Source organism: Corvus brachyrhynchos, unplaced genomic scaffold, assembly GCF_000691975.1.
Source record: "Corvus brachyrhynchos isolate BGI_N302 unplaced genomic scaffold, ASM69197v1 scaffold26, whole genome shotgun sequence".
Classification (NCBI taxonomy): Eukaryota; Metazoa; Chordata; class Aves; order Passeriformes; family Corvidae; genus Corvus; species Corvus brachyrhynchos.
The window spans coordinates 3229031-3239929 of record NW_008239324.1 but is presented as its reverse complement, the minus strand read 5'-3'; the positions used below and the strand labels follow the sequence as shown (position 1 = coordinate 3239929).

The window sequence follows — 10899 nt, the reverse complement described above, 5'->3', positions numbered from 1 at the left end:
GGGAAAGAGATGGCAATCATACCTGGTAGAAGTTTAGGGAACAGAAGGAAGGACGTGAGCAACAGGAAGCAGACTTACCTCACCTTTCAGAGCTTGATGAGACTTGCACAGAGATCTGTGCAATTTATTTCGCCATCCCGTTTAGATGTTGAGCACCCAGTTGCATCCAGCCCTGAGTGACAGCCAAGAGTGGATGTAAAAGTGTAGATGTGCAAGTGTGGATACGTTGAACTCTTATGGTTTCTGGAAAACTTTATTAATATTACAACCTAGAACTCTGTTCTGCCCTAGTAATTCCCACCATCTGGAGATTTCATTCTGTACTTAGAGATAAATCCCCAAAGCCCATGTGCCCTGTACTGCCAGGTACTATCACTGACAGTGGTGGGGAATCTGTCCACTTTTTATTGTCTCTAATATATAATTTATTATCCAAAACATCGTTTTACCCATAAAATTTTCACTACAGCTTGTTTTGTAATAAATCATTTGTGTAGTAAGCCATACTTCCCAATTTGCAAATTTACCCTATATATGCCTCTTTTTTTGTGAATATATTCACTATTCAGAATGATCAAGTGCATAATGTGGGATCTAAATCTTTGTTCCACCTATCTTATAGTATAGTTGAAGTAAAGTAATTTTAATGTCAAATTATGGCACAGGTTACGTTTCTGGTCCATAACTGTATTTTCAAACTCAGGTTCTTGAAGCTGGGCATCTAAGGCTGTATTTAAGCATAAAATGAAAATTTGTTTGAGAAAAGTGCTATCTATCTACTTTTCTGTAATTTTCAGGAAAGACAAAGCATTTAGGAGAAAGATTTCTAAGAATAATATTTTAAAATTTCCATGCATTTCAGCAGCTCCTCAAATAACAGATGATTATTGTTATTACTACTATCATGAGGTTTTGGTAATCTCATAATATCCATGTCAAGTTATTTCTCGTTGCCAGAATTTGCATCTTCAATCTGGGCTAAAAAAAAATCATCAAGCTAATAATCATGTGCTCATCCTGCACATTCTGGTGCCTCTGGCCCTTGCTGCCCAGCTTCACACTGTCCGTGTGCTAGTAGATAATCCAGCTCCTAAAAGCTGACTCCCTCTTTATCTTTATGTGACGCTGGCCTACAAAGTTCAAGGTAAGGCCATTGTGTCTTGAGTCTATTTTTACTGTACAAAACACTGGATGGAACTTAATTATTTTTTCCATCTGCCAACCATTTTGACTAATTGAACCCTTTGGAGCCAGGAGTCAAGGTTTCCCAATGTAAACCAGATCCTGGAACTCGGCATTTGCAGAAATGTTGAAAACTCATGAAGGATTTTTTGGTTCTGAGGTTTGGTTCTGTTTTCCAGAGTCTGACCAGGATTCAGAAGAAACCCAAACCCTGTCCCCTCTCCTGCATATACATTTTTTTAGGTTCTTTTAGTGTCTCAAATTTTCCAGGCACTAAAGATTCCCATTACCAAAAAAGAAAAAAAAAAAAAAAAGTAAAAATTGAAGGATATAACTTAAAACCCCAGTCATATGGAAAGTCCCAGAAAAGGCTCAGAATTCCATTACTTTGGCAAAAGCAGAGCATGCTTGGGCAGCATTAAAAATGAAGCATAACTTAATGCTGGAGGTTTCCTGATGAGCGTTCTGCACTGAAGACCAGATTGTTGACACTTCCACAGCGTATTTTAATATGATTTTAACTAGAATTTTTCCCCTTACAAGAGTAACTACTCTGGCCCATAAATTCCATTCCGTATTCTATTTGCTTGATAACCCATAACTAAACTTCCAACTGCAATAACATTCCACCTCTGATTTTAGCTCAGAATCTGAAAATTTTGGGATTAGCCACTCTTCCAGCAGTGGGAGATCACCAGGACTGACAGCTGAGAGGTCCTATTTTCCAGCAGTGACTTGTAACAAAACCGTGGTGAGATCAGGTAGTGAAGCCTACATGGGTGGCTTGGTGCCTCTTGGTTTCAGCTTTGTTTCTGCCTTTAGTCCTTTTCAGAACTTGGTATAATTAAGGTGGCATTTCCATGTTGATGACTCCTGCTTCATTCATCTCAGGCTCTTTCTGCTGCTGCTGTTTCTTTTCCCAGCAGTTCCTCAGTTTGCCACCAGCATTAATGATGTGCCACTCGAGCTGCTTCATCCTTTTCATGTCTTTGCAGCGTGGCCTCTAGGAAGCAGAAGTTTCAATGGCTTCTACCACCACGTTTGTTCCCTTTGACAGAAAACTCATTTTACAGCAGAGCTGTGATACTTCGGAAATGCTTTGCAGAAATCAGGGATCTGTCTGAAACTCTGCACTGGAGGCAAATGAAAATTTTTAATAGATCTGGGTCTTAGTTCCGCTAATTTCAATGGTTCGTTTTGCTGTTCTGGCAGTCAGGATCCATTAGTGGAACAGAAGGAGAAGCATGTATAATGCATGTACAGCAACCACATTCTAATCTCAAATTTCTTTTTTCTTTTAAGTTCTTATTTTTTTAAATAAATATATAACGAGTTACTGACAGTACTTAACAATATCTTATACTAGACACTGTAATACCCCAAATAAATACTTAATTTCTGCTTTCCTGCAACTTCACTAGGATTACATCATGTCAGATTACTCTAAGTCTGCTTTAACCCAGTTTGAAAACACTAGTTATTCAAAGATCCTTACAATTCTTAATTTCATTTCTTGAAATATATTTTCTTTTGGTTCCTTTATACAGTTTTTCAAGCCTGTGAAGGCCACAGAGTGGTTAAGTCAGAACAAGCCTGCTAATGAGGAAGCTGGGAAAGCAGAAATGTTGTTTCAGTTCACAACAAAGCTCCCTCCCTTCCTCTCCCGCTGGCCAGCAGCACCTAGTTCTGCTGGGCAGGGAGATCACAGAACCACAGAATGGCTTGGGTTGGAAGGGACCTTAGGGATCCTCCAGTTCCCTCCCCTTCCAGGGGCAGGGATGCCACCCACCAGCTCAGGCTCCTGAGGGATCCATCCAGCCTGTACCTAGTTCAACCTTCAGACAGTTTGATGTGGTAGCAAACATACCAATGGTTTTTGTGATGTATAAAAACATCTAAGGAGAACATGAATTCAATTCTTACCATGAGATAGCATGTGGTCTTGATCTCTAGGCCTGCTTGTAGATCAGGACCACTGAGTTAGAAGGGAGGTGTGCACTACCTTCCTCCACCCAGAGAAGTCATTAACATATGCTCCCTACCATGAATTAAATTAGTTTAGATTCTCCTGACGATGCAAATAAACTCATGAAGCACTGCTCTACAGAGCTGCAAACTAACCCATTTGAAAAGACTTTTGCAGCTTTTGTTTATCATTCCATATGATAAACAGCTACCTCCCCAAATTATCAGGAAAAAAATTTTCACCATTCAGCAAATAACAAAAATTGTGTTTTAATGATAAATAAAAAGTCACAAAGCTCAGCATGTTTTGCTGAGAACCATTAATGAGGGAAGATGGTGAGGCCTGTAAATTTACCTTCTCTTTTGTTAACACTCTTTTCCATCTGCAACACATATACTTGAACAAAATATAGGTTCCTTATATAAAATTTAGAGAAAAAAACCCTAGATTTTGATGCTCATTTCATCTGCTGCCTGATCTTATGTTGAAGTCTTCTGAAAAGCTGAAATGACTGAGCTTCTAATCCCACTATGTTTCTCTGAAAATCAGCACCATAATGATGACATTAATTATTGTTGCCTTTGACTTTCCTTCCTTCGTAAATATCAGCTTAAAAACCAGCTATTAAAATAGCCTTCCTGTGGTAGGAAGCACCTTATCTTGTACTTTCGTGTCCCTGTAACATCTGCATACGGTACTCTGAACTTTGCTGCTGCTCCCAATTAAAAGCAAAACAAAATACCCCAAATAAACTTGATAATACTTTGTTGGAAAAGGACTTAAGCAATATCCTGCTTGTTGGAGAAAACCCAACACGATGTGTTCCTTTAGTGTAGGAAATAGGATGCAGTCTTGGGACACAATAAAGCCCACAAAGTGCCCTTCCCTTCCCTCTGCCTTCTGATCCTATCCCTGTGCTCCACGGGCTTTCCAAAGCTCACAGCACTTGTTTTCTTCATGGTTATCCAAATAGAAGATACTGCTATCTCCTCAATTTCCAAAAATTTCTGGCAATCTTTAAGTTCTTATTTTGCAGTGTGCATTTGGAAATACTCTCTCACTCTTTTGCGCTCTTAAAATGTATTTTAATGGCTTAGTTATAAAAATCTTTAGCGTCTTCTGTACAAAAGCTTTAAAACTGACTATTTATTTGGTTGCATCTGTCAATGAGATTTGGGAATTGCTTTATCTTGGGTATGCGTTTCAGGTCTCTATAGCAGACCTGTCTGAATTCAGCTGTTACTCTGGTTTAACTGAATGAACAGATTCACACACCCTGTCCCAGGAACCAAAAACCCAAACCATCAAGAGAATGGGATTTATGCAAGCTAGTATCCAAAGTGTAGCTAGTCTAAAAATACACACATGAGAGAAAAGCACAAGATAGTGATTCCTTTGGGCTTGAATTTAGCCAAAATTATATTGTTTGTGTATGCAGAGTTCATTTTGCCTGAACCAGCAGTGCACATACTGACAGCAGGCTCCCTGTGAACCCTCCCACACCAGCCTGGGGAGATGTGAGCCCAGTTAGACTCCTGCTGCCTGAATATTGGCCCCAAACTGCCAGACAATAGAAGATGATGACCAGATCAATGCAGAGACAAACAAGACAAGGTACCACCATAAAATCTCTGGAAACAAGACAGCAGGCAGGGGAAACCTGTTTCACTCACATTCTCATGTTTAAGTGTGGCCAGTTGGCTGTTCACAGTATTTTGTGCAGGCAAAAATGCAATAAAAAGAGGATGAGCACAGGCAGAGTCGGTACTGCTGATTGAGGATCTGCAGAGCAAGTCACAGGATCTCCACTGGCCCCAGACACAGCAGTGGGTGTTTTCCCAGAGAAGTGTCTGCTGGAGAGGAAAGACACTGCAGAGTTAGATGGTGGGACGAACATTTTTCATCTCAAAATGGGTGTTGGCTCATGTCAAAAGGGTGTCTCAATCTCTCCCCAAGAAAGCCACTGCCAGTACTTCTCTGCAACTTGGCATGATCATCTGTCTCTTTTCCAGAGACAACTGCTGCCCTGTCTCCACCCTTACATGTGATAGGGGAGGCTTAGCAACCACATGTAGACCTCAGTGACAGATGTGAGGTGAAGAGCTCTGTCCAGTATCTAAATAAGGGAAAATACAAAGGTCCTTTGTCAAGCCACTGCAGACGTAAGGAGTGAAATGCCTAAATTCACTATCAAAAAACTTTTAAAAGAGCAAGCAGAAAGCATCTCTGAGATTTTTTCAGATTTTAAATAAAGAATGGTTCATTTGAACATGATTTATAAAAAAACCCCAAAACCTTAAAGGTTTATCTGAAAACTCATGGGGTCAATTACTGCTTGAAAGCATTGGTTCAGATGTCCAGTCTTCAATGGGGAAATGATCAGACCCCATTGAAGCGCAATCAGGAGTCCCATTCAGAAAGGATTATCAGGAACAGAGTCATTTCTATCTCAATTTCAGACTTCTGGACACTGACCTCAGAAAAATCCTGGCAAGTGTTTTTACAATTACTATATTCATGAAAACCTTCAAAAAGATTTTTTTCAAATTCCTCAATTATTTGCAAATAGATGACATTTAGCTGCATATCACTTAAATTCACAATCTTCTTAAAAACATGTGGTCTTGATTTGGCACTATTTGTTTCCATTTGATGCAATTCTATGACTCTGTATCAGATAATTGCATATTTCATTTGCCTTGAATATTGAACTGAGGTCTGAATGCTGTTCCCCCAGCCCAATTACTCCAGAGTAATGAACAACAAGCCAGAATACTGGGCTGGAAAACCAAAACCAAGGAGAACAATAATCAATGGGCACTTCTATATATTTTTTCAAGAACACACAATGGTCAGTGCCGAGCTGAAATTTTATTTATTTATACAATTGTTCTATTTGGAACTCCCCATTTGGAGCTAACTTCTAAAAATGTTTCATCCCAGTTATTGAGTGGTACCTTCATCACTTATTATATCTTTCATTTTACACCCACAATTAATATTACTCACAAATGAAAACCCTCAGTTGCCTGTCTGCATCTTTTATCCACTTGATTGATAGCTGATGCAACTATTTTGGAGTGCAAAAGAGCGTCTGCATATTTGGAGGCTTCTTTAGCTGTCTAATTAGGTTTTCAACTCTGTGTGATGCAGAAATCATCTTCCAGCATGCTCATTCTCCAAATTCTTTCCTAATATATAATGATCAGGTTTGGACCACCAAAACAAGCAAGAAGCTACCAGTTTTATGTTCTGCTAGAAAAGGAATATTGAAAATAAATTTAAATAAAGGAAATTGCAATGGGATGATGAATTCATTGGCACAGTAAATGCACACCTGCCTCAATATCAAAATTAGGATAGATACCAAAAAATGACAACATTTCAGAGTTAGCATGTTAAGAAATCTTTTCAAAACATCCAAGAGAACTGTGTCTCTCAGATGGAATGGATTCCTTCAGATAATTCTACAGGTATTCAGGTAATTCTCCTACCTCTACCTGGAAAAGTGCATCTTGACTCCTTTCTCCAAAATTACCACTGCATATCGATGTTCAAGACAAGGAAAAATAAAAAAACCTTCAACATACACGTGTCCTTCTCAGAAAACAACCAGTCCTACAACATGTGCTTTAAATTACAGATGAGCCTCTGCACTTCACTGAATGAGGAGGAATTTTGGCATGTATTTACACCCTTTCTGAATGGGGGAAAGAGGAAATTATTTAGGGCTTGGTACCACTTATACTCCACTTGCATAAATGGGAATTAGGCAGCAGGGAGTTACTGAAAAGCCTCCCTGCTCCGAGGGGTGAGCACGCTGCGGACGCGCTTCCGCGATGGCTCCTGCATGGAACGCTCGCTCTGCGTAACCAGGAAACCAGGTCTGCTTCATCATGAGGGAAAACTCTCCCGTGCCAGTGATTCCTTTCATGACAAAACAAAATTTCCAAGCTGGGACATCTGAGTGGTATCAGCTGTCATGGCTTGACTTTAAAATCAGGAAACTTCTTTCCACTGCATCGTCATCACCAGGAGGTAGATGGTTAAAGGATGGAAGAGTAAGTAAGTATATTTTTTTCCACAGATGACCATCTAAGGGGAGATGAGGGAAATGAAGGTAAGTATACTACAGTAGTACAATCTAGGATAATATCCATCCTTCCTCTGGGGAGGTTTCCCATAATACTTTATCCTGACAGCTTGCTTCTCCTTATTTACAGTATTTGCCTGGGGTAGAAATTCAAAGGAGTACAACCTTATAGTAGATTTGGGGGCTTCTAATATGTTAATCATGATAAGAAAAATCAAGAGCATCTTCATTTTTAAATAACACCAGGTTTTCTGCAAAATTATGATTGGTTACATTTTGATTTTCTAAGTTTGCTGCAAATGGAAATGAATCGGACAACACTCGCCATCATAATTGCTTTCTGTGTGAAGAGGTCTTTTTCAGGCTGGGCTGGATGCTGCTGTTTTAATCAGAAGGTTGTCTATTTGTATGTTAATAGTTTCATCCTGGTTTATTAGGCTTGTTGATGAAAAAGCAAAAATCAGGTGCTTTACTATTTTCAAGCTCCACTATTAATCTGTGATTTTTTTTGGTGCCAACACAGAACCATTTCAGCATCCTCTGCCTTAAATCCTCTTAATGAAAGCATGAAGAATGACAAAATACTTCCTTTCATAAAGCAGAAGGCTGTGCCAATTCACTTTCAACATGCTCATTCAGTGGAACTGAGGTAAATATGTTGCTCCACAGGTGCTTCTCCTTGCAATAACATACTCCCTAGTAATCCATTAAATTCATCTCATGCTCTGTTTAGTGCCTGCTCTGTGAACTGCCTAGCTGGTTAAGGTCATTGTGATAATAGCACCAGGTTAAACAGCATGGGTGTGTTGAACTCTGACATCCATCCACTTTGGCCACAATACAGATAAGAAACCACGGGCAGCTTTAGAGGTGTAATATCTGCTCAGACCAATACGATCTTTTACCCTCTCCATCTCCTTACAAGCCAAAAACCTTGGCTTAGAAAAATATCTTGAATCTCAGGACTCCTTAAAATAATTTAGTGCATTTAGGAACAACAATTCAGTGACTGGAAGCTTTTCTGTTCGTTTGTGTTTAGTGAAGGAGCCCAAATGATGGGCAGGAGGAGCAGGAGTGTCCCAGGGGGTGGCAGAGGATGGGTTGGTGGTACCTGTGCTCAGGTGATCCAAAACAGCCCCACTGCTCTCCTGGTGCCTGAGGAGGAACCTGAGAGCCATCACTGCTTTGTTGACAGTATCTGCCCTTTGCAGGTTTAAAAACAAGCTGGGCATAACTCATGGATGATAACCTCCTTCATTATGGAGTTCCTGTTAAAGGGAGACAAATAATTGCCAGTTAGTAAGTCGCTATTAAATTCAGCCCAAATTCAGCCCCAGCAATCCTTACAAAAGCCTGACGGGTTTTATTTTATTATTTCCTTTGCAGGGTGTTGGGAAGTGTAATCACTGGTAACTAATCAAACTTCTTTCAAACACCCACAAATATATAAAGAAAATGAAATGATTAATTATTGGGCTAAGCCATTTTAAATGAGACCTCATCTAAATGAGCAGATTTATTTCCAGAGCAAGCTGGGTGTAAATTTAGCTGGTTTTCAAAGCTCTGAATGTAAAGTATGCCTGGATTTGAGGATGAAGTGGGTTATGGGTGGCTGTAGAACCTCTCCCAGACATCCAGCAATGCACAGCAGTGAAAAACAGACTGCAATCCTGCAAAATACTGTTTTAAACAAAGTGTTACTGAGGTTAATAAGTGGTACTGTTGAGTACTGTTAATTACAGACAGGAGTAGATAAGGGCATTAAAATGAGAGAATTTATAAAATTTCATTTCATAAAATTAAAATGAGCATTCTTTTCCCCCATGTAACTCCTTCATTCAAGGAGAAGAATTAAAATAGTTTTTCAAACTTCCTTCCCTCTCTATTCTGTCCCTGGGGTTTCCAATCAGTTCTTCACCTTCATATTTTGTTCCTTTCCTGCCTAGTTTGTTCCTTTCATTTCTACCTATTTTATTTCAGGATAGAGTTTTAAGGAGTAAAAAACCCACAAACATCTGTGATTTCCCTCTCGCTCTCCTGAAAAATCCCTGGAATTTGCAAAAATCTTGCCACAGGAACTTTAACTCAGCACCATTACCCCAGTCTACTGAAGTTATGACAATCATAATCTCTAGCAGTGTCTTTTCTTAGCAACGTCTCTGGCTTATCACTACATATTTGTTTAAAAAGGAATATTGTAGGAATAAAACACTTGTATCCATCCAAACATAAGCTCACAGAACTGCAATACCCCCCTCCAGAGACATGCAGCGTCACCCGTATTTAGTAATAAATAATTAGAAATGAAGTAGCATTAATGTATACAATGAATATTCTTGCTCTCAGGCACAAAATTCATTTGTGCAATTCAGCTTAATGCAAAATGGTGTACATGTTCTTTTACATACTAAATATATTCAAAAATGTAAGAATCAGCCCCGCCAAAGCCCTACTTGAAGAAATAACCCAAAACTTAGCAGTTAAGGGGCCCCAGTGCACAACATGGGTCGCACGCATTGTGCACATCTGGGCATTGCATCCACACTTTGCCAGTGCTCCTGGAGGGAAACTGTCAACACCAGAACCTTTGCAGAAATCTGCTTTTAAATGCAAACAAATATTTATGGAGAGCATCTCCCTGAGTTGGGAATATCTAATCCCAACTAATTAGAGCTGCTGCAGCAGTGGGGAGGATCCACGAGGAGCCGAGGTGTGCCGGCGCGTGTCCAGCCCCGCGAACGCTCCTCCTGCAGCTCTCACACGACGCAGTTTATTTTTTGTGGCACACGTTTAACAGCCCAGTATTTCATACTTGTCCCCAAGGTAGTTGACAAAACAGGTTCCTAAAGCTGTTTAACAATTTTAATGACAGCGGCTGAAAGATACATTTTAAAAAAATAACATTCTAAGCCAAACATTTTTTGTCAAGTGACAGGGTTCCCAAATTTGCTGTTCTGTGGTGTTCCGTTTCTGTAAAATCTCTCGTTGAGGCTGTAGGTCACAAAAGAAGAATGAAGCCCTGGAAAGAGATACAATGACTATTTAATTCTGTGTGGGATTATAAGCAGTGGCCTGTGGCAATTCCTTATGTCTCTCTGGGTAGTGATGCTTTTCCAGCACCATTTTTTGTCATCACACAATTCCATTGTGAAATACTCTTTTCATGAAGGAGGAAGAAAGAGCCGGTTACACCCTGCAGTGTTTTGGGGAAGACTAAGAAGCATGGTTTGCAGGGAGTATGTGTGAAATATGACATTTCATTATGTGTAATTATTTTTTAACCAGTAACGTCCATGTTGAAATGAGTTTCTTATTTTTGGAATGCATGGGGAGTGGCTAGGGAGGGGAGTCATGTTTTTCCCTGTTAATAAACTCAAGTCATTCTTATGCTAAAGCAATTTCTCAACAAAACAAATTTCTCTCCATCTGGGTAATGGCACACCCAAATGTGATTACATTACAAGAGATTTTAAATTAAATTTCAAGGTAGGAGAGTTATTAATCCAATGCATTTGTCTTTATTATCATTGGATCTAAAACAATAAAAGACTTGAACTCACTTTTAAATGGCAGTACAGTACTGACTTCTTATAGGAACATGGGCTTGAGCTGAAATCCTCAGACGTGTATGTGTTTTGGGTCAGGCCCCAAAACTCTT

General features: G+C 39.6%; 2 long non-coding RNA genes across 2 annotated transcripts in view; one reads left to right on the top strand and one right to left on the bottom strand.

Annotated features, from left to right (window-relative positions):
• The window catches only part of LOC108448352, a 70090-nt gene extending 59197 nt beyond the window's left edge, over positions 1 to 10893 (bottom strand). The window contains exons 1-2 of the long non-coding RNA XR_001864245.1: positions 8353 to 10893; positions 3106 to 7243 (exon numbers count right to left, since the gene is read on the bottom strand). This is a non-coding gene — a long non-coding RNA (uncharacterized LOC108448352). The remainder of the gene's footprint in view (positions 1 to 3105; positions 7244 to 8352) is intronic.
• LOC108448353 overlaps positions 7235 to 10899 on the top strand; it is a 12678-nt gene continuing 9013 nt past the window's right edge. Inside the window, exon 1 of the long non-coding RNA XR_001864246.1 lies at positions 7235 to 7890. This is a non-coding gene — a long non-coding RNA (uncharacterized LOC108448353). The remainder of the gene's footprint in view (positions 7891 to 10899) is intronic.